At 48.2% G+C, this 24,727-nt stretch overlaps 1 pseudogene; it reads left to right on the top strand.

Moving 5' to 3' along the window:
• Window positions 1–24,727, top strand: part of LOC120848678 — a 53,271-nt pseudogene that overhangs the window by 9,694 nt on the left and 18,850 nt on the right.

Below are 24,727 nucleotides of genomic sequence, written 5' to 3'. Positions count from 1 at the left end.
CAGTCGGATCCAGTGAGACTCAACGCACTGGAATCGCACGGTGATCGGTGGATCCGCTCCGCTCCCTTTTTTCCAGCAGGGTCTGCTCCCAGTCAGCGGGCGCGCACATGCGTGACTGGAGGAGGGTCGGGAAGGGGGGGGGGGGGGGGGGGGGGTCGGCGGCGGGGAATTTTTGGGGTCTCTCGCAAGTCACGTGTTAGGGACAGGCGCATCCGCTACGCAGGCGCTGCAAGCGGGCGTTCTCCGCGCATGCGCCTGGTTTTGTCTGTTGCAGTCGGCAGCAGCGCCGCAGCGCTTCGAGAGTTTAGTTAGTTTAGTTTTTTCTTCGCTCTCGTCGGACTGTCGGTCGGCGCTCGCCCGGCGGTGACGTTCGCGCTGCGGGCGCACGGATACTGACGCGCCCATCGTTTCCCTAGATGGATACCCACTGACCTCGGCTTTGAATCTTTATATAGTGTGAGGCTGCCAACCCATTGCACTTTAGCTCGGCATCTGGATGCGCTGGTGTGCTTGGTGACAGCGCTTGGACAACTGGGATACCGCTTGCCCGCCGGAACCCGATGCAGTCAACACTGGATACTGTGCTTGTGCGTGCTGTGTGTGTGTTCCGTGCACCGTGTTTTGTGATGACGCCTGGACGACCGTGTGCGTCGCCGGAATTACTGCAGCGCTCACCACTGAACTCTACAGAAATATTTCGCGCGATGCCCTTAGCTGTTACAAGCGAGAGATCGTCGCGATCTCAGACCCAGTCCGCCTGGATCTGAAATCACGATGATCTCTCGGTTGTAACGGCTAAGGGCATACCACGAAATTCTTTTGTAGAGTCCAGTGGTGAGCGCAGCAGGAATTCCGGCGGTGCACCACCTGGGTCTAAAATTGGGGCTGGAAATGCGCGGTTCCAGGCTGGATACAAACTGGTGCCCCAATTTTGGGTTTTAGTGGAACCGGCATTTTTAATTCCGGCCTGTATCTGACATTTTCGTACGGGGGCTGAACTATTACTTCATAACAGCATAAACATGTGAGCGACTTGCTCGAGACAACCTACATAACAGCACGGCGTCTCATGGCGAACGTTTTAGAAATGGCGCCTCCAAAGTTACCAGACACACAGGTACTTGAGCCAAACACCGCACCTGTGAAATACGCATTTGACGTAAAGTTTAGATTGCTACGTAATGGCGCCAATTTTTACTGCCCATTTTAGAACGAGCCTGGGTATTTCAGGCTCCCTATATTTATGTCGACAAAGTATATAAGTACTACATTAATGCAGAATTAACTAATGCATGGCTTGCACTGACATCCTACCAGCGTACACAGTGGTGGCCTTACCAATGAGGTAAGGCCACTTTGAACTTTCTGAATATGCATTTCGCAACACCGAGTTTGTTTTTATCGGCAAGAACGAATAGATTTGATCCAGAGTGATCACTTGCACAGATAGATGACGTCACGTACAAGTCATGTATATCCCTGCAGCACGGAGGAAGGGTCGTGAGTACAGCGTCCTTGGCGATGCGTCAGTACAGTAGCAGTGGCAATTGACCAATGAGATAGTAGGTCTGTTCGAGTCGCCAGAGCTGGCTGAACTAGTTCAACCTGGTGCATTTGATTCAATCTGAAGTTGCACGGTTGCTGCACTGGCGCGTTCGATTCATCCCAATTCTGAACGAGTTCCAACCCAGTTCCTCAAAACCTTGCACCGGCTCCGATCTCAATTCAGAGTCCGTGCAGAAGCCAACGATGAAAGCAAATACCATCTGCTTTCGTCGTCTGCTTCTGCATCTTGCTCAAATGTCTGCGATGTTTGACTATAACGCCGAGACGGGGGTTACTTTCCTCTCAAACTAATGTACCCAAGGTCGACGCGGAAGGGGGTCCTAATGGAGGGCAGGAAATAGCTTAAATGTGATATTTTGAAAGCGCCTTACGACCTGGTCGCGCAGGCTTGGCTTCCTGCAGTGAGTGTTGGCAGCTTCCCATACAAAATGGTCTATGGTCGGCTATAAAAAATCCTTTGTGTGGCCGGCTATAGAAAATTGGCCCAATTAGCTAAAGCCACTTCTACGGCTGTCTATAGCTTTTCCTATGGCTCCCCTATGGTTTTCTATAGCTTTTTCGATGGAAATTTCGCTGTCGAATCTTGTATGGTTTAATCTATGTGTCTCTTTAAAAAGGATGCTATAGCCGCCTATGGCTTTTCTTTTGGTTCCTTTGGCCGTGGAAAGCTTCTTGTAAGGTCTGCTATAGAGATCTGCATGGCTTACTTTATGGATCTTTTTAGACACCGTGCTATAGCTTTTTATCGCGTCTCCTATGGTTTTTTAGCCGCCTTTTGATATTTGTATGGTCCGCTATAGCTCATTCTATAGTTCATTTTTTGGTTCTCTATACCCATCGTGATAGGCTGCCTATAGCATTTCCTATGGTTCCTTTAGCCGCCTATAGCTTCTTGTATGGTCTGTTATAAAGATCTATATGGCTTACTCTATGGATCTCTTTAGACACCGTGCTATAGCTCCCTATGGCTTTTCCTATGGTTTCTTTAGCCACCTATTGCTCTTTGTATGGTCCGCTATAGTTTATTCTGTAGTTCGTCCTATGGTTCTCTATACCCATCGTGCTACAGCCGCCTATAGCATTTCCTATGGTTCCTTTAGCCACCTGTAGTGTCTTGTATGGTCTACTATAGAGATCTCTATGGCTTACTCTATGGATCTGTTTAGACACCGTGCTATAGCTGCCTATGGCTTTTCTTATGGTTTCTTTAGCCACCTATTGCTCTTTGTATGGTCCGCTATAGTTCATTCTGTAGTTCCTCCAATGGTTCTCTATACCCATCGTGCTACAGCCGCCTATAGCATTTCCTATGGTTCCTATAGCCACCTATAGTGTCTATGGTCTGCTATAAAGATCTCTATGGCTTACTCTATGGATCTGTTTAGACACCCTGCTATAGCTGCCTATGGCCTTTCCTACGGTTTCTTTAGCCACCTATTGCTCTTTGTATGGTCCGCTATAGCTCATTTTATAGTTCGTCCTATGGTTCTCTATACCCATCGTGCTACAGCTGCCTATGGCATTTCCTATGGTTTCTTTAGCCACCTATTGCTCTTTGTATAGTCCGCTATAGTTTATTCTGTAGTTCCTCCTATGGTTCTCTATGCCCATCGTGCTACAGCCGCCTATAGCATTTTCTATGGTTCCTATAGCCACCTATAGTGTATATGGTCTGCTATAGAGATCTCTACGGCTTATTCCATGGATCTGTTTAGACACCGTGCTATAGCTGCCTATGGCTTTTCCTACGGTTTCTATAGCCGCCTATTGCTCTTTGTATGGTCCGCTATAGCTCATTCTATAGTTCGTCCAATGGTTCTCTATACCCATCGTGCTACAGCTGCCTATGGCATTTCCTATGGTTTCTTTAGTCACCTATTGCTCTTTGTATGGTCCGCTATAGTTTATTCTGTAGTTCCTCCTATGGTTCTCTATACCCATCGTGCTACAGCCGCCTATAGCATTTCCTATGGTTCCTATAGCCACCTATAGTGTCTATGGTCTGCTATAGAGATCTCTATGGCTTACTCCATGGATCTGTTTAGACACCGTGCTATAGCTGCCTATGACATTTCCTACGGTTTCTTTAGCCACCTATTGCTCTTTGTATGGTCCGCTATAGCTTATTCTACAGTTCGTCCTATGGTTCTCTATACCCATCGTGCTACAGCTGCCTATGGCATTTCCTATGGTTCCTATAGCCACCTCTAGCGTATTGTATGGTCTGCTATAGAGATCTCTATGGCTTACTCCATGGATCTTTTTAGACACCGTGCTATCGCTGCCTACGGATTTTCCTTTGGTTTGTTTCGCCGCCTATTGCTATGGTCCGCTATAGCTCATTCTAGAGTTCATCCTATGGTTCTCTATACCAATCGTGCTACAGCTGCCTATGCGCTTTCCTATGGTTCCTTTAGCCGCCTATAGCTTCTTGTATAGTCTGCTATAGAAATCTCTATGGCCTACTCTATGAATCTTTTCAGACACCGTGCTATAGCAGCCAATGGCTTTTCTTAAGGTTTCTTTAGCCGCCTATGGCTCCCTGTATGGTTTGCTATAGCCTGTCTTACCGCCGAATTCAGAAACCTCAGTCAAACTATACTCAAACTGAAGGGTCCCTTCACTTCCTCGAGGAAGGCGCGAGGGCCGGCGCTGGCCAATCGCGACGGCGGATCCGTCCTCGCGATTGGCCAGCGCCGGCCATCGCGCCTTCCTCGAGGAAGTGAAGGGGCCCTTCAGTTTGAGTGTAGTTTGAGTGAGGTTTCTGAATTCGGCGGTTATTGGTCTCTTTACCATCGTGCTATAGCTGCCTGTAGTTCTGCTTTTTTACCGCAATCGTATGAAATGTGAAACAAATTATTTGTTGTCACTGTAAATCTGTAAAAAAAACAACCTTGTAAGAAGTGTCGAACTTCATTACCCCATTTAAAACAAAGAGCTAACATTTCAACAAGAAACAACAAAAAACAAATGCACTCAACCAGATGTTTGCAAAAGCATAGGTAAACAGACGCAAGGAATTGTTTTCAAATCTAGAAGTTTATTACACACAGCCCATTCTGTAGACAAGCTCAAACTAAGCAATCTCTAATATGTGAAGAGGTACTACTGAGCTGTTATACAACTGAGAATGTTGCAAAGCAAACAAGAACCAAAGGCAATTTCTGGGTAGTGTCTAATCTCCAGGCAGCCGGCCGAATTCCTACTCCCCCCAGCCCCCCCCCCCCCCCCTCCCCCCCGACATTTTACTGCCAGTCGCCAATCATTGGCGCTGCAATCAGTTCATCGAACGACGTTTCATCGGCAGATCGTTTCATCAACACGTGATGTTTATAAACAACTCAAAATATGTATTTTTTTTTAATTAATTGCCGCAGACTCGCCAAGAAGTGGCGTGAACGGGTGGGCTGGGTCGGTGAGCACGCGCCTCAGGAATACAGGCGTGACGAAACGTCCCTGCAGCGTGCAATTCGCATAACGAGTGTCGACGAAACGTTAGTGTTGACTAAATGTGTGTCCAGGACAAGAATAATTTATGTGAGCCAATTGGCTCACATAAATAGTTCTTTTTGATGCTACGTGGGTATTCACTATGTCAATGTTATTTTTAAGACACAGGAAAAGTATTACGCTCGTAATAGCCCCCGCCTTCAGCAGCTCTTGGGGGCAGACCAACGATTTCGATACATTGCATAGGTCTCAGATTTTGTTCGGTACTCGCACGCCCCAGTAGAATTGAGTATTTCACTGCATGCTTTGTTCGCTGGTATCTGTAACCGCCCACTAACGCACATTAAAAAATAAATAAACCGCTGAGAATCGGCATTGGTTGCTTAGTTCCGCGTGGATTTGTTTTCGAGAGTAAGAATAAACGCTTCAACTTTGATTTCAAAGTGACGGTCGATAACTCTTCTTGGCCAAGGCGACGCGCTCTCTCTAAGCCTTCGTCTCCGAAGTGTCCCCTATCGCACGCTGTTGCCAGAAACTCCCGACTCGAAATCATCCTGAGTCCGCGAAACTTGAGAAACTTGGAATCAATCCACATTTTCCAAATGAATGTAAATTCTATCGTAGAATGCGTAGTCGAAGAGCACGAAGGATTATGGAAACGATAGAAAGCTGACGGACGTTAACCGTTGAAAATGCAGACAAAAACGCATTTCGTGCTAAAAGGGTTTTTAGTATAAACTCGAATAAAAACAAAAATATTTCTTTTGTTTGCTTCAGAACTAAATAAACGCGAATGATATCATCAATCCGCCAAGTATTAAATGTAGCATACGACGTGGCGAGGAGAAACAGGAGCAAACAGATGCAGACGACACCCTGTGCTTTCGCTCCAGAAGCCGATCAGAGCGCCAGGAAAGGGCGATTCCAACACTGGCGTCGAGTCCGACGGAGTGCAGCTGCAACGGCTTGCGACGTATAAAATCGCCCTTAGCGCAGTGGCTGCACTGGTTCTGCGCAGAGCCGTATATAGAGATCTGGTTCTGCGCTGCCACTGCACGACCACAGAGTTTCTATAATGTACGCTAGAAATTTAACTGTCGCTAGTTTGCTGTCGCAAATTGAAGAACACAGCAACCAGTCGAAAATTCACTTCCTGTAATGCATTTCTATGGAAAAAAAAGCGAATGAATTTTCTCCCTGCGCTTGATTATAAGAGTAATAATAATTAATAATTCGTACGTATACTAGGTGGCTGCTGGTATGGAATGGACCATTTCGCAGTCACTCTGACGAAATAATTGGGGAGTTACTGCGTTTTTATTTTTAATTCATGGCATTAAAAAGGGGTGCAAAAACGGCCTTGTGTACGTGTATTTATGTGTACTGTCGGACACTGTTAGCGCGAACACGGCGCCGACGCGTTTCAACGTAGGGGATAAGCGTGCCAAACGAACGAAGGACATGTGGAAAACCAAGAGAGACGGCAAGAACCACGCAGTAACGCTAGATCAGTAACTCCTTGTGCATGCAAGGGATCAAAATAAATTAGGATCACGTGATATAGTCCGATTTTTATCTGCTTTATTCCTTCTGCTCACGGATATGTGCGAAGATGCTTGTTCTGCGTTCAAAACATCACACACACGCTCGAAATCTTTGAAAATAGAGAGAAGCCAAAACGCAGGTGCCCAATAAAAGGTGCCTGGCATAGAACATAATATAAAAAAAAAACACCTTTCATAGCCCACATACTTAATCGTTTACGTTTTGAATGTGTTGAATGACCCCGTCGTTCATCTCCATAGAGTTGAACGACGGGGTCATTTTTATATCGGGACAGGACGTGCATATTAGCAATATATAAGAGCGACCGAAATGATGGCGAGCCTTGAACACACTCTACATTCTTTTCGGTTGCTATTTTCCTTAGAATCGTCGCTCGTTTTTACATACCTGCTACAGAACAGAGGTTTGGGCCTGAAATATGGCGATGGTAAACATCCTTCACTGATAAAGAAAAATGCGGTAACAATAGCAATTACACTTATACAATGTTAATAAATCTACATTCTATTCGTTACGACCCAGATAACAAAAGCGATCCATGGTATTTTCCGGCGAAAAGATAACATGCACGCGCGTTTTCCCGGAGGAATGCACGGGAGCACCGCAAAAGTAGACTGGTTGCTCTCTGCTTCAATTTGTATCCTGGAAGTCTCATAGACACTAACGCCAGTTAAACTTGTAGCTACATTACAACAACCTCTTTGCTACATTATAAGTTTATAACTCTACGTGCACGACACCCGCAGTCCTCTGAACTGGGAAAGAACGAGTTCGGAACTTTCTGGACAAATCGAACAGTCATAATGCCGGTCGATGCAACTGATATCAAAATTTACCGTGGGGCAGGGGTGTAACTATGGTGCCTGGAATGCGTCTGTGACTGCTGTGTTTGCCGCGTCTAAACACGGGTCTCTCCATTCCCGCCGAATCGCGTCATACAAATGTCATGATATCGCCGGCCGCGATCCTGGCGGTGGTGTCCCAGCAGCGGGGGTGGATGTGGAAGACGCCTGTTCTGCTGCCGGTCGCTCCCTAGTGTAACACTCTACGGAGACTTCGGCAGCCAGAAGTTGGGACGCTGTGATGAGAGCGACACAGCTCGTGCTTTCCGCCAGCATTTCTATACGACCAACCGCCAGGATCGCGACATCCAACAGCGTGACACTCCGGCTTCTGTGGCGTCACTGGTTGCCACTTTTGATGTACAATAAGCATAAGACGCTGAAGACAAGAGTCGGAAGCGCGCTTCAGGCACCATGCAGAGCGCAAGGTCGTCTGCTTTTTGCACAAGGGTTGCGATAATGTCAGAATGCGTGGGTAGACCTCAGGGCATCTAGCATCGAGGACTACCTACTATCCTTCCAATCAAAGCCAATCAGAACTCGGTGTCGTCCTGACGTCACCGTAGCTCCTGGGCAAGAAGCAGACGACTTGCTCTCCGCATAGAGCAGTGGAAGCTGGGATAGTTGGGCCGGTTGGCCAGCTGCCAAACTCGCGCGCCGCAAACCAACTGCGCGTGTTCGCACGCGTCGCGTGTTCATGGCGTTGGACACACAGATCCAAAAAAGGAACAGAAAGCTTTACCATTCTTTTAGATTACCTGAGACTGGGTGGAAGAAAGACGACGACGTCTCAGACGTCGTCGTGCTTCTTTCACCCAGTCTCAAGTGGTTTCAAAAAATGGTAAACCTACACTAACTGTTTTGTTTTTTTTCACAGAAAGCTTGTTGCAGATTAAAAAAAAAAAGAAATTAAAAAAAAAACACTTTTTCTTAAGCATTTTTTAGAGCTTGAGATGACTGTTGTCCCGGGCGCCCCTTCATCCCTATGTCGCACTCCCCGACGGGGTGTCGTCTTAGCAACAAGACAAGCAGAAAGAATAGCTCTTTAGTTTATTGGCATAGTAAGCTGGAAGTGTGCGCTGACGTGAATTCTGGTTAATCAAAGACGTGAAATGCAGTTATTAGTTTAATTTCTATAGAGCTTTCTCCGCGCCATTATCGTTCATTTAGGCACCATTGCGCCGCTGCCGTCACCGGCACGAATGTTAAAATTTACGCCGCTCCTCTATCCCACTAAAACGGTGATATTTTTCTGGAATGGATTGTTTGGTACTTACTTTTTTCTGTGGAGACGCAGCGACGAAGATTAGTTTTGCGCTGGATCACGATAGCTAAGTCTCTGTAATCGTACACCGCCGATACACTCCAAGTGTTCGATGTCCGCATAATCGTAACGCCCCCGAGCTAATGATCCAAAACTATCAATAAATTAACTATCGATACTATCAATAGTTTTCTCAAAACCACCAATAGTGTCTCAGAACTATCGATAGTACTTAGATAGTTTTTCGAAAGTCGACTATCGATACTATCGATAGTTTTTCGATAGTCGACATCGATAGTCGACTATCGATAGTACTATGGATACTTTTTCGATAGTCGGCTATCGATAGTTTTTCGATCGTTTTTCGATAGTCGACTATCAATAGTTTTTTTTACTATCAGCAGTTAGATTTCTGGCGACTATCGATACTATCAATAGTTTTGCATCACTATAGTTCGTTACAACTCAAGAAGGTAGGGCGAGGGGAAGACAGGCCCGGGGAGGAGGAAGCAGAAGGAACGCTAAAGAGAAAAGGAGGTTTCCTCATCTCTTCTCTAACATTCCGTCTGCTTCCTTCTCCCCGGCCCGTCTTACCCTCGCCCTACCCTTTCTCCTCTCCTCGCCCAAAACTCCCGTCTTCGCCATCACTGAAAGATCAACCAAAGTTGGGATGGTAAGTGCATGGGCTACTTGATGTCCCATTTGAAAAAAAAAAAAATGAAAGCCGTTTACAAATCCCTGTAACGCCGAATTGGAGCGCAGCTCTTGAGGAGGAGTAGGGAAGGGTACTGAGGGGGGTCACGTCACCTACGGGTAGTCACGTGACCCCGCCGGGGTCACGTGATCCTGGGAGAGGGTCACGCGACCTGGGAGGGGTCACGTGACCTCGGGGGGGGGGGGGGGGGGGGACGCGACGTGGGGAGGGGGGTTACGTGACCCCGGGGAGGGGTCACGTGACCTAGGGGGGTCACGTGACCTCGGGTGGGGGGGTCACGTTACCCCCCCGGTTACGCCGACGCCGATGGCGACGCCGACGCCGACGCCGCTCAGGCTGGAAACGGGCCCCTAAGAGCTGTGCTCTAAAAAAAATGAAAAGAAGGAAATAAATTGATAAAAAGAGAAGCGGGAGCGACGCAAACTATCAGTGTCGCAAAACTATCGATAGTGAATTGACGACAGTACCATCGATAGGTGTACGATAATCGACTATCGATAGTACTATCCATAGCTTTTCGACAGTCGACTATCAATTGTACTATCGATAGCTTTTCGATAGTCGACCATCGATAGCACTATCGATAGTTTTTCGGTAGTGGTGTAAAACTATCGATAGTACTATCGATAGTTTTTCGATAGATGACTATCGATAGTACTATCGATAGTTTTACACCACTACCCCGAGCACCTCGTGCGTAGAACTGGGGGAAGTTATTTTAGTTCTTTTTTTCACCTAAACCCCCTATCCCAGGAATCTTTCCGTCCGTAAGTGCATTTACGCACTTGGTTTAGCGGAGAAATTGACGACACGTGACGTCATGGTATCGCTTGACATCACGTCGAGTGACGCCAACGTCCTCTCTAAATCTATCGGCGAAATGTCACGGATGTGACCTGACGTCAGGTCGTGCGACGTCATGTCACGTGGCGACGAGTTCTTTACCTAAAGCTGACCGTAAAAGCGAGTTCACAGTGTCACGCGACGCCATGGAGTCATGGGACGTCACGGGACGTAGCATATTCGCCCGGAGGAGTTCAGGCTTAACCATGATGTCTTGCGCATGTCTTGTGTTCTAGACGGTATTGCTATACAAGGGTACCGCGGATGGAGTCTAAATTGTAGACATATTGCAGGTTTGGAACGACGAAGACATCACTTTTGCAGAGCTCCTCAAGATGTGTCAGCGATATGCCGCTGGGTTCCAGGGACACAGCCTTAAGAAAGGAGAGAAGGTCCTGGTACATTTGGACAACTCCCTGGAAAACATGATCGCCATGTAGAGCGTCATTTTTGCCGGAGGAGTTGCTGTGGTATCCGATCCAATCCTGTCAAACGGTGAGGAGAAAATGTGGTTGTGACTTCCGCGAGAGAATATTTCGTAGAAAGGTAAACTTCGTTGCTTTGACTCTGGGCTACTCGATCTGCAAATTAAAAGGCGAACGCGAGATTATGACAGAGGCACTGTGAAGCTGAAGTTCCTGTCTTGGGATTGTGCCCCGTATTCGTGTATTACTGCGTCAAGAATTTTGATCTTCTCACATTGCTTTTCTGTGTGCAAGAAATAGTGTTGACGGGTTTTGAACTTGCTTGCCCATAAATGAAGGCAAACTATACTGCGCAAAAACATAATACCTAAAAAAAAAAGAAACACAACGAAAGATGGGACAAGGAAAGGCACATGCACTCCCGTGCTATCGTCTTCTCTCCTGACCAAATGGGTGTGTGTTCTTTCTTTGTGCCCTTACCTCCAAATGCTTCCCACAACTCCTTTGGCTCTGTGAACCACTCCTTGACTTTTTTACCTTTTCCCACAGAATCAACTGTTTCTCCCACTCCTAAGGTCATGTTCTCCCAAGTAGGCGCTGCTGCTTGGAGAGCCTCGTGTACCGGGGCTACCTGCATGGTTGCCGGCCAGCTATGGCCTCCGTGGAGGCTGACCCAACAGCCACTGTCAAAGTACTGACTGAATTAAGACACAACTGGGAAAGACCACGATTACCATGTTAACCACCAAGACAGCGACCTTGCGCTCCCATTAAGCGAAAAATTGACACCACCAACGACCCCACATCACCAGAGTCTACACCAGCCAAACGGCATCTCGGCAACTGTGACCCAGTGGAGGAGCCCCAGGCAAAGAGACGACGAGGGATTCATCCTAGCCGAACGTCACCGGAAAAAAAACAACGGGTACAACCGTGCTATTGACTCCAACGGAAGAAGGAGCCGATTTCAACCGTTAAACCCGCCCAAGCTAAGTTAGGAAGTCAAGGCAGCTGCATGTGCACGCTTCGTACGACATCGTTTACAGCCAACGGAGGACTACTCGTCGATGTGGCAGGGCCGGCAACAGTTAACTGACTGCTAAAGGTCCCTACTCTGGTAGAGATCCCTGTTCTTGCCACCACCCCAAAAGTGTACATGCAAAATATCGGACTGATCAAAGGCGTGCCTATTTGGTACTCAAACTTACAGTTGACTGACTTCCTCGAACCAGTTGGAGCCATTGCAACACGTCGCCTATACCAGCGCAACGGCAAACTAGAAGAAGCCGTTCGATCGTCAGATCGAGTCATAATCATATTCTCTCTAACACAAAATGGATCTACCAAGGTCAACCATGGCTTCACTCGACAAGGAGTGGGCGACTATGTCGAAGTGCCTCAACGGGTGTCTCAACTGCCAAGCTTTAGGCCATGTGGCGAAATACTGCAGAGGCACCACGACCTGCAAGTGATCTGGTTAAACTTATGCCACCAAAGCCCGATTCAGACGGGGCACTTTTTCCCAGCAACTTGACGTCACAACACCAGCAACACAGGCCGCCCGCGTTCACACACAGCAACCAAGTGCTGCAATTTTCTATCATTATAATTAAATTTCATTTTTCTTCCACCACTTAGACACAGCACTATAAACGTGTTTTTATACATTTAAATGGCGTTGAGAATACTAACTCATCTTTCTGAAACGATTTATTTCCCAAAACTATCAATGTCAAACCAGAACCAAGTCTTAGTTGTGATGATCACCGGCATGTGGTGTCACGGAAAAAATATTGCGTCCCTGATTCGTCGCTGCCGCTTCAAACGTTTCCGAGTTGTCCGAGTTGCTTGTCCGTGTTGAGCCATGAGCGATCCGAGCAATTCGTGTCTCACAGGGAAAGCTAGGGAACAACTCGCCAGCAACGCCGAAATTGCTGGGAAAGTTGCCCCGTCCGAGGCCGGCCTGAAGACTGCAATTGCGAATCGCCTGTCAAATGCGCGAACTGCGGCGGAGGCCATACAGCCGATTACATCAATTGCAAAACGCAACTTCAAGCTCTGGCCAGGAACAAGAGCTTTATCAGAGTCTCTAAACTTTTCAAAAAGTCTTATTGCACAAAGCAGGAACGTGACGTGTCGTCCTCCAACGTCACAAACCAACATGCAAGAGCCACCGCGGCAAATTACTATGGCAAAAAGAAGAAAAAAGCTGCTTGAATAAAAGATGAGAAAAGGCAGGCTTTTTTAGAGAAAGAAAATGGAGCAGCAGCACACAACTCAAAAGAAACAGTTGCCAACACTGCCACCACATCAAATTCTGACACTACGGGAAGGAGATGATACAGCGACACCGTGACTGGAAAAATGCCTCCTCAAAAACCTATGACGATCGGAGCCTTAGTAAGTTTAGTACCCTTTCTGTGCTACCCAACTCTGCTGCCAACATTCCACCTGATAATTTCAAGATCATACTACAAGGAATCATAGTTTTCCAACCATCTTAAACCGGTGCCATGGTTGACACCCCAAAGTGTCACCAAAACCCAAAAGCAAAATAGCGACATTTACAAATTCGCATGCAGTTGAACCGTGCGGGACTTCAGCGTCGTCATGCGGAGCCTTCTTTGTGCTCAAAACATTCCCCAATTCCGATACCTGCATTAAGTGAAGTGGGTTTTTCTAATGACTGCAGAATCTCTGGGTATTACCGCTACCAAAATCCTACAACGGGTGGCTTCCCAAGTGAGAGTGTAACCCTTTTTAGTCAAAACGGTGTTCCACAGTACAAGATTAATACGAGTGATTTGTACAATCAAGATTTACTAGAACACATAGCAGCGCGTGTCATGTTCGCCGGGGAGAGTTTGTGCGTGGCATCTGTACGTCCGCGCTAAAAAATTGGAATCTAGGTTTCAGAAGTTGTAAAAGAAAGCACTTCTTATGAGTTATGAGTGCGAAAGCATCCCTGGCTCGCTGCTGGCTCGCTGGTGACTGCTGCGCCGCTGGGTGACGCGGCGGCGGGAGTGCGAAGCTCGGCGCGGGGCGTTCTGAAATCATGTGTCCCCTTGTCATCATAACCGCCCTAGCTGCGGGCAACGTTATTAGATTAACTCAGTTACGGAACTGCTCATAGACGCTGCATGCACGAGCTCTACCCCTCCCCCCCCCCCCCCCCCCTTACTCACCACGACTCGCCAAGCGTCGCTCGACGCGCTGCCGGACGGCTGCTTTGGTAACTGCAGCGTGTTCTATGGGAATCGGGCACGGTGAACTCGGGTCGGGATCGCTGGGATCGCCACGTACGTTTCGAAGCACGGCGTCTAGATGGCGCTTCATCTCTGCTCTTTTTAACGCACAGTTATGAAACGAAAATCGAGATGGCGCTTCGAACGACACTTGGCGGATTGAAGTGAGTGAGGGAGGGTACCCCCTTCCGCTTGAGTTCCACGACTGAGGTAATCTAGTAACGTTGGCTGCGGGTACCGGTTGGCGACGTTAAGTCTGGTTCAGACAGTTGCGGTTGACTGCGTTTGACTGCGTTGCGGCAGCGAGAAACCAGGACATCCCTGCTGCTTATATCGCGTGCCAAGATTATTTCTTGAATTGGATTCCACGCTTCATACGAAGCACAGATGTGCCGGTGGCTCGCTTTCGGTTCTCGCCGCAACGCAGTCAAACGCACTAATACGCAAGTGTCTGAACCGGCCTTAACGCTAGGCCTAACGTTAAGCCTAACGTTAGGTCAGCACATACCCCCGTCTCCCCCCTCCCTTTCCCGCAGCGCTGCCAGCCGTTCGGCTGGTTCCTTAGCAACGATGACGCCGTTGCTATGGAATCACATGACTTGTCGCAGCCAATGGGAATAGACCTATTTTTATATTACCCAAGCATCAAGGAGAACGTAGGGATCGGTATTCTACGCGCGGCACGTGCTGGAGTCAGCAGCAGTAACTTTTCTAAAGCAAACACCTAAAACAAATGGCATCATGCACGCGCGTTCATCAACGCTTTATTTTGGTTATTTACTTCGAATCTTTTATACGGGGAAGCCGTGCTCGTGTGGCGCGTGGAACACCAATCCCTGCACTCTCCTTGATGCTTGGGTAATATAGCAAATGGTCTATGTGGGTCCCGTTTCTCCCAAGGGAATTTAGGTGTCATTTATCCCTGCTATAGACAATAACGCCGGCTTCACTCAGATAACGCCGGATCGCTTCATGAGTCATTTAATGCTTTCGCATTAAAACCTGTCAACGCTGTAAAGATTCAATCTTACTCTGCGGCAATTGGAATGCACGTCACAGCCTTTGGGGGAGCAAGCAGAGATGATAGTCATGGTCGGACTTTAGCAAACTGTTTTGAAGAGTGCAACCTTGCTGTTGCAAATGACGGCAGGCCAACATTTTTCGACCTACTGATAGATATAGCGCCATCGACATCACTGCTCATTCCACAGGCTTATGCATAGGCTGAACGGCATACCCCGATGCAATGGGCAGCGATCACTATCCGATATCTCTTGATCTTATGGATTCCGCGGAACTAAATAGCGCATCAGCTGCCTTACCAATTGAAATTCGTTTAGAACACACATGGAAACCATCTCCAGAACTCGTATTACAAGCAATCTTGGTTAGCGCAGATCAAGGTACCATCAAGATAAAGCTCCCAGTTCACTATCTAAGGTGTGACCTCAGGTTACTCAATCTATGTGCAGTCAGAGGACAGACTTAACTTAAAGTCAACAAAAAGTATTCCATCATTAAAAAGCTTATTTCAACACAGGCAATGCAGTAACAACCCGACATGCTAAGAAAACAAGACACAAGCACTTGGACGACAACTGTGCATCAGCTGATGCAAACGAACCTGGAACCCAAATTTGCGAATTCTCGATGCTTTTATGGGCAAGCGCGATCTCCTGCACCTATAACACGCATCGATGATGTTTCGTCTGGGCAAGTCTAAAAGAAACTGCACAACAATTTGGGGACCAATTTTATTTTATCGAAAACCAGGCAGTCAAGATGTGTGGCGCTGTGACTACATAGTCCCCATTAGACGCTGCCTTCAACATCGAAGAACTAGTGCATTAAGGGGCATTCACACGAGGGAGAAATCCCGGGGATTTCTCCCCGGCACGCGCATCCCACCACGAAAGCGTCAGGCTTTGCGATGTGCAAAAGCCTCGCGTTTGCATCTCGTGATGCGCGCGTGCCGGGGAGAAATCCCCGGGATTTCTCCCTCGTGTGAATACCCCTTTAAAAGGGAGCAAAAGAAAAACCGCTCCCGAGTGGGATGGAGTTAAAACCATATGCTGCAAAGTATATTAAATGGACGTCCACAAGAGCTTCTTCAGCTCGTCTTTTATATATGGGGCTGAGCTGACAGTCAGATGATTGGAAAGCAGCCTGGGTTACTCCAGGCTACGAGGCAGGTAGACCATGTGACGCACCATCGTGATACCGACCCATTTTACTTACTCCTTGTGTAATGACGCTAATAAAAAGAATGATAAATGCTCGCCTCACTTGGTGGCTTGAAATAAATCACAACTGTTACCACACCAGATGGTGGGATACAGGCGTGGGCTTTCTTCTCAAGACAGCATCGTACATCTGTTTAGTTTAAGTGAACAAAGTCACCAAGACCATGAGATTGACATTAGCAGTATCTTTCAATGTTACAAACCCTAATGATAACGTTAATCTAGCCGTTGTTCTTGAAAAAATAACGGCCATCGCTATTACGGGAACAGTCCAGTCCTTTCTACAAAACATCCTCACAAACCGAAGGCTCCAAGTTCGACTTGGTGCGCCCCTCAGTACTTATCGCAGATGTGCTCAATGTTTACCCAAAAAAAGCTTTATCTCGCCAATACTTTTCAAACTTGTTCTGGCCAGATTACCGACATCTCTTCCCAAGTACACTCTCCTCATCAATATATCACTATATCTAGATGAGATTTGCATCCATGTTTCAGCAAAGCGAAATCATAGCCTTCGAAACGCCGCCCAAGCAGCCATTACGGTATCAAGCAATGGTTTACACGACTGTGGTCTAGAGATCTCTCCGGAATAAACCTCGTTCATTCTTTTTCTCGGGAAAGGCCAGAGAAGGAGTAAAATTATTTTGACTATTTACGTCGTGTACGCCAGCACACCACGCTCACAGCAAGGAATGCAATGCGTAGAGTGGCGGGGCAATCGTGGCGAAACTCGCCAAGCTCTAAGAAACGCCATCATTCAGCCCTCATTATCAGCCGTATATTATACTCATTGCCTTTCATTAAATTATCGCCAACTTACACTCAGGCTCTGGAACGCATACATCGACAAGGTCATACGTACTTGCCTAGAAGTAACAAGGTCACTGAAGAACAAAAAGGTGTATAAAAAAACTCGTGTTTTGACTTTACCACTCATTCGGCTATCAAACGCCTACTTTCTCAACAGATTTGTTTGTCGATCACGCCTGCAGAAGTAGTAGTTTCTCCTTTTGTATACCACATTTTTAGCTCGAAAGGAGCGGTCTACTAGAAGAGATGATATCATCAACAACCGTTGAAATGCAAGCAATCCCAGAAGCCCTTCATATGATAAGCAAACTGACGTCGAGATGGCGGGGGGCTGTCGCCTTGTCAGGCATGTCGATGCCTTTTGTGACGGCCCCCCAGACAGCTGTATTCCTCGACGGTTGTCTAAATAAACTTTGATTTGATTTGATTTGACTCCAAAGGTTGTGCTTGTACTAACGAACTCTCGTGCCATACTTCAATTGCTGCAAAAACGTCGACAAACGTCACAAGTAGGCAAGGCAGCAAACTTAGTTACGAAATCACTAGAAACAGGCGCTTTCGTAGCTGCCTTTCAGCGGATACCTGCGCATGTCGGACTACATGAAAATAAAAAAGGCAGACCAGCTTGCTCCCAACGCACAGGATCTGCCCGTTAGCACCAAGACCCAAGACAACCCTATGCAATGTTACAACATTTTAAATGAACACATATGTGATTTATCCTGAGCTCACCCTTCTTCTCTCCAGCCGTGCCAAATAGGAAGTCTTCGACGAGCGGAGACCACACCTCTCTTTTGTCTACGTACAGGAAGTGCACGTGCAGGAAAATTACTTCACCGTTGGAAGAAACGTTCTACAGACACCTGTAACGTCTACGGTGTTACCGAAGATAATTCTCATATCCTAGAAGACTGCCAGAAGTTTGAGCAAGAAAGAAAAGATCTATCCTGAGTCTTAAAAAGACATCATTTCGTCCTTGCACACATTAAAATAAATTATTTTCCCATTTGGTGCCTGTGCTCGGAGGAAGTTACTTCAAAGGATATTCCTGAACCTCCTACGAACCACTGGACCACAAGATCAACTTCAACAAGCACAGCAAGTTTCGAAGGTTTCAAACACAATAACACAATGAAGTATTTTTGTTATGAATAACACTCTACCTCTCACCTTTTTTCTTTATTGTTCACTCTCTATGCGCTTTTCGTCTATTCTTTCAAATTTCCTTTTTCTTCTCGGAGCGTACAATGTCAGCCTATTGGCTAGACTAACTCACTCTGTACTTCTTGTTTCTTTTAATAAACCGACTGTCTCTGACTGCCTCCCTCTTACCACCACCACCAGCACTTCTTTATTTCACATGTTCATTTTGAAAAGAGACAACGTGGGCTTTAATAAGCCTTAAAGGGGCCATGAAACCATTTTTCTACTTTTGCTAAATACTATTCAGAAACACTCCTTAACGTTAATAATGGATTAAACTTCCCTTAATTTTTGTTCTTTCTAAGCAATGGCAGTCGGCAAGTAATTTCGAGAAATATGAGCGTCGTTCATCCACTGAGCTTGGAGCCAGAACAAGCAGCCACGTGGCCCGCTGCCTATTCTATGCCGCCCTAATGCTAATCATAGCCACGCGCTTGGGTCGGCAAAGTAGAAAACGCGTGCTGAGCTTCAGGCATTGTTAGAGTTCGGCTATTCTCATCACCGCAGTGGTTGGACGCGAGCCACTACCCCAGTGTCCGCCGAGGCATTGATTGTCGCGAGCCCACAAATCGAATGCTCACACAGTCCTCGTGCCCATTGTATGGGCCGCGTTTAAAGAGCTAGCCGTGCAAACTACCGCGTGGGTCAAATTGATCGATGGCGGTTTGAAAGGACCGCAGAAATCAGTTTCTTAACTTATCGCGCTGGGATTTACTACAAAGATGTTCGAAGCTGGTGTATTCACAAATTGAGGGTATGGATTCAGGAAACTTCCGGAGTCAAAAGAAATAAAATAAAAATTCTGTTTTTTTTTTCTATAGAGAATTAGAGAGTTTTAGTAGATCGTTCCGATACCTCCGATAGCCCCGATAACGATAGTATGCATGCGCAAGGGAGGCGGTGGCGGAGTATCGGATTATCGTTATCGGAGTCATGGGAACGATCTACTAAAACTCTCCAATGATCGCTAAGCCTTTTATCTCAAAATATCGGGAACTCGTTGTGGGGTATTGTGGCGTTTACTACGAACGAAAAAATTGTGAAATACAAAGAAAATAGACTTGGCTTACGTATTCTTCACTTCATTTGGCCCGAATAAGCGCCAGAGCGACACATAATATTTTTTTTTTTTTAGTGTACATGCAAAATATATAGGGGACATATTTTTTTTCTTGGTTTACTCAGGCGAGCCAATCTTTCCACAACTTGAGCTAAAGCTTGCACCAACTTCAGGCTCCTCTGTAGTAAATCCAAGCCCGATACATTAAAAACCCGATTTATGCCGTTCCTTCAAACAGCCATCGATCCCTTTGACCCACGCGGTATATTGGGTAGAAATGTCTCTCGCTTTAACAAGCATCTGACACCAGTGGCACCGAAGTATTGTTGGCGTTCTCAACAATGCGATCCCCAGGATTTCGACATCGAGGTTTGCAATGATTACGAAATGCGACTCATACAGTGGATGCGACCACTGCAGCATATTATCATTCAGTTTCCTACTTTATTCGTTTCAGATGATATTCTTTACAGGATTCGAGACAGCAATGCCAGCCACATCCTCACCACAGCTAGTGAAGCTCAACGATTCAACGACTTCCGTAACAAGCTGGACGTAAAGGTAGCTCACACTCGGACTCCATGCGACCTAAAAGGGAAGGACATACTCTTTCGCACCGTCACTTGGCAAACGGTGAAGGCTATGGTTCCAGCGAGCCAGTCAGCGTGCCAGAGAAGGATACGTGACTCTACTCAGAGCCTTTTATACTGGGAGAGTTCGGCGGTTCTTTGATCCAGCCGCCAGTCTGGCAGCACTGATCAAACAGTCTGGCAACTGTGCGCATCCGCCATGATGTGCCTTGCCGTCTAGCTTGATTGCACCTTTGCATTTAATGGCATTATAATTATAACCTTAAATTGCAAGCTTCACCCTTGTTTGGTGTAAGGCTGGTGGCGGCTGATAAAACCCGTTTGCCCTACTGACTCGAGCCGGCAGTCGGCTCCCTAGAGTCCATGGAGCGAGAGACGACGATGAAAATGATCGTTCTGCGCTGCGCTCTGCCAGACGTTAGATGAAAAAGAAATGGGGGGCTGCAGTGCCGTTGGGTGCTCGAACAACGCGAAAAAGGGGTTCAGGATGTACCGGTTTCCGCAAGGAAAACAAAACCGCGCAAGGCACAAGATCTGGGAAACCAAGAAGGGCTGACTGGAAGCCGAGTTCTCGATTGTGCGAGGTAAGTTTATGATTAACGTATGATTAACGTAACAAAATGCTTGATTCTTCGACTTTCTCCTTACGCCAACAAAAGTGCAAACGGCAAAACCTACACGCGTATACATCGCATGTCAATGGGGACCCACTCGCCGGGAGGCACATCATGGCGGAAGCGGCGCCCGCTGAGTCCGCTTGACCTAGCGGGCCGTAAGCCCCTCCCACCCGCCGAACTCTCCCAGTATAAAAGGCTCTGACTCTACTGCATCTCACTCGTTGCTGCCGATGCCACGGAGAGAGGAAAACCGCTTTGTACGAATTGAGTGGCAAGCTAATCGCTGAGGAGGACATAAGTGACGTGACTCTCGCCTCTGCACTCAGTCTCTTAGTCGGAGCTGTCACGTGCTTCGCCTTCGTCTCTCTGATTGGCTCGAGGAGGCCGCAGCGTTTGCTCTTTGCCAGGTTAAGCCGGGCTCACACTACTTATACTTTGTAAAAACGATTGTTTGCAAATAGATTCGAACGCGAGTCACCGCGACATCCGTGCTACGTATGCCGCATGCCAAAGAGTTTAAATGAGAAACTTGGCACGCGACATTCGAACCACGGATACTGCGGTGACTTGAGTTTGCAGACTGTCTTTTGAATATTGCATGAGCAGTGTGATTCCGGCCTTACGGTGAAACCAATGATCTCTACGACAATTGGTGAATCCTGCTTCCCCGCTCCGGAAATGCGGCCATCGTCGGCCATCTTACGATTTTAGCGCTGTCAGTCGCCATGGTTACCATCTGTAGGTCGTTTGACAACAAAGGCAGAGGTCACGTGACCACCGCCTTGACGTCGCTTCAGCGAATGTCGTCAGATGGCCAACCGGTGACCGCAATCGTGCGTTGGGCTCAAAGCGGGGAAGCGTGATTCTGCAATTGTCATACAGATCAGTGGATGAAACGAAGGATTAGCGCCAATATGTTTTGGTGGCGCCCTCTTACGGCTTCCATCCGTGACGCCATGACCGTGCATTTGCCTCACCGTGATGCCACGAGTAGTGACCCTGATTATTTACCATGAGTTGCGATGACGCTTTCGACGATTCGGAAGTACAGTAGAAGTTAGGAACACTGCCGGAGCTGAGTCCTAAGGTGCTCTTTTGCCGCTGGTTTGGTGTGAGAAGCCGACAACAGCACGCTTTTCGTCGCGCGTATCGCTAATATTGTCACGGGTGGTGACCAATAAACAAGAAATAAACAGGAATAAATAAACGTTTAATGTGGCGAACTTGTGCCAAAAATAAAAGGGTACAAAAGATAATAAGAGAGCGTCGCGGGCGTCGAAGTCGGCGTAACAGCAAAGTCGAACGCTGGGGCGAAACTGACTCCGCTCGCCTTGCGGAATCCCTTATGTACCCTCGTGGGTTTCTGGATCGTTCGGCGTAGAAGGTTCGGTGTGTAGAACATTCTAACCTCGAATCAGCAAGACGGTTCTCGAATTCACTAGAACATCAAATTACACTGTCAACAAAAATGTGTAGTCGCGGCCAGAAATCGAACCCTGGCCTTCTGCGTGGGAGGCAAGCGCGATAACCGTTAGGCCACGCGCGCGCTGCCTACTTGGCCAGCTGCGCGCGCGGCGTTACTCCCCCCTTTAAAAAGTGCATCGTCCCGATGCAACCCAAAAACAAAACGAAGCAAATAAAACAGAACGGTAAACTAAAGGGTCATTTGGAACACATAAGGTCCACAGTCCTATCGAGCGTAATACGGCTTCAGTCGCACGACGTGGACGACCTCAGGTCGTGGTGGGCGGCGTGACGATGTTCGTGTTCCGTCGGGCATCACCTTGTAGTTCAGCTCGCCGAGGCGACGAAGTACCTTGTATGGTCCAAAGTATCGTTTCAGCAGTTTCTCACTGAGGCCGCGGCGACGGATGGGCGTCCACACCCACACCCTGTCTCCGGGCTGGAAGTGAACGTCCCTGCGACGAAGGTTGTAGCGGCCCGCGTCGACGCGTTGCTGGTCTTGAATCATGAGTCGGGCGAGCTGGCGGACTTCTTCGGCGCGTTGAGCAACCGCCTGGGCGTCGTCGCTCTCATTGTCAGATGGCTCATGGGGCAGCATTGCGTCCAGCATGGTCGTTACCTTCCGACCATGTACCAGCTGGAAAAGTGTGAATCCAGTGGTCTCTTGAACCGCCGTATTGTAGGCGAACGTGACGTAGGGCAACACCTCGTCCCACGTCTTGTGCTCAACGTCGACGTACATAGAGATCATGTCGGCGATTGTCTTGTTGAGTCGCTCCGTCAGCCCGTTGGTCTGCGGGTGGTATGCGGTGGTACGACGGTGGCTGGTGTGACTGAGCCGGAGAATTTTCGGCACAAAAACACTACGACGTCATCGAGGTAGACGAGACAGCTCTGCCACTTCAGTCCTGCCAGTATGGTGTCCATGACACGGTGGAAAGTTGCTGGCGCCGTGCATAGTCCAAAGGGCATCACCTTGAACTCGTACAGCCCATCCGGCGTGACGAAAGCTGTCTTCTCTCGGTCCCGTTCGTCGACTTCGATCTGCCAGTAGCCGCTCTTCAGGTCCATCGATGAGAAGTATCGAGAGTGGCGCAGCCGGTCTAACGTGTCGTCGATGCGGGGAAGTGGGTTGACGTCTTTCTTCGTCACCGCGTTCAGCTGCCGGTAGTTCACGCAGAACCTAAACGTTCCGTCCTTCTTCTTAACCAGTACGACTGGAGAAGCCCAAGGACTGCTTGATGGCTGGATTATGTCGTCGTTCAGCATCTCTTGGACTTGCTCCTGGATCGCCTCCCTTTCATTGACTGAGACTCTGTACGGCGATCGATGCACAGGGCGCGCGTCGTCCTCGGTAACGATTCGGCGCTTCGCAACGGCAGTTTGGCGCACCCTCGACGACGTCGCAAAGCAGTCGCGGTACTCGGTGAGGAGATTAATCATCTGCCGTCGTTTTGGGCCCGGAAGCTTAGGGTCAATGTCAAGCTGCACTGGCGACTTACTGCCTTGCTGAGGTGGTGATGATTCTTCAGAAATCGCGGCGATTTCGGCGGAGTTCCGAAGTTTCTCGACGTGGCCCACAGCGGCACCTTTTGTGAGGTGCTGCGTTTCATTTCGGAAGTTCGTCACGAGGACCACAGTCCGCCCATCTTGAAGTTCAGCTACTCCTCTTGCGACGCCCATTCCTCTTCCCAGGAGCAATTGAAGGTTACCTTCCAGGACAACTTCGCCGCAGATAGCTGTATCGGCCACGACGGGTATGACAACACTTGATCGCGGTGGCAGGTTCACGTGATCGGCAGCGACTCGGATGGCGGCTGACGCTGTTTGGGGTTTCTCTGAAGGTAGCACAGCGGTTCGCAGCGTCAATCTGTTTTCACGAAGGTCGATGACGGCGCCGTGTTCAGACAGAAAGTCCATGCCAAGAATGACGTCCCTGGCACAGTCTTGTAAAATGACAAATTTCACAGGGCACGTCTCCCCATGGATCTTGACGCGAGCGGTGCATCTTCCGACTGGTGTGATGAGATGCCCTCCGGCGGTTCGTATTTGAGGTCCATCCCACGGCGTCGTCACTTTTCAGCGTGTCATGGACACCATACTGGCAGGACTGAAGTGGCAGAGCTGTCTCGTCTACCTCGATGACGTAGTAGAGTTTTCCAGCGACTTCGACGAGCACTTGCGACGACTCCGTGCTGTTCTTCAAGCCATACGGACCGCCGGACTCACCCTCAAGCCGTCAAAGTGGCGGTTCGCCTATGACGAACTGAAGTTTCTAGGTCACGTGGTTAGTAACGAAGGTGTTCGCCCCGACCCAGAGAAGACTCGCGCCGTCGCGTCTTTTCCAGCGCCGACAGACAAGAAGGCCGTGCGAAGATTCCTTAAACTTTGTGCCTACTATCGTCGCTTTGTTCGGAATTTCGCAAGGATTTCCGCACCACTCACAAGCCTCACGAAGGACGCCGAGAGGTTCGAATGGGCCGAGGAACAGCAGCAAGCATTCGACGAGCTGAAGCGACGACTCCAGACGCCTCCGGTTGTTGGACATTTCGATCAGGATGCGGACACCGAGATTCACACTGACGCAAGTAACGCAGGACTTGGCGCGGTACTAGTTCAAGTACAAGAAGGCACCGAGCGAGTCATCGCCTACGCAAGTCGGACACTGTCCAAGGCAGAGAGAAACTACTCCACGACTGAGAAAGAATGCCTTGCGGTCGTCTAAGCAATTACGAAGTTTCGTCCGTACTTGTACGGAAGCCCGTTCCGCGTAGTCACGGACCACCACTCGCTCTGCTGGCTTGCGAACCTCAAGGACCCGTCA

This window comes from Ixodes scapularis, unplaced genomic scaffold, assembly GCF_016920785.2.
Source record: "Ixodes scapularis isolate PalLabHiFi unplaced genomic scaffold, ASM1692078v2 ptg001348l_1__unscaffolded, whole genome shotgun sequence".
Lineage (NCBI taxonomy): Eukaryota > Metazoa > Arthropoda > Arachnida > Ixodida > Ixodidae > Ixodes > Ixodes scapularis.
Note: the sequence above shows the minus strand (reverse complement) of the source record. Positions and strands in the feature narration are given on the sequence as shown.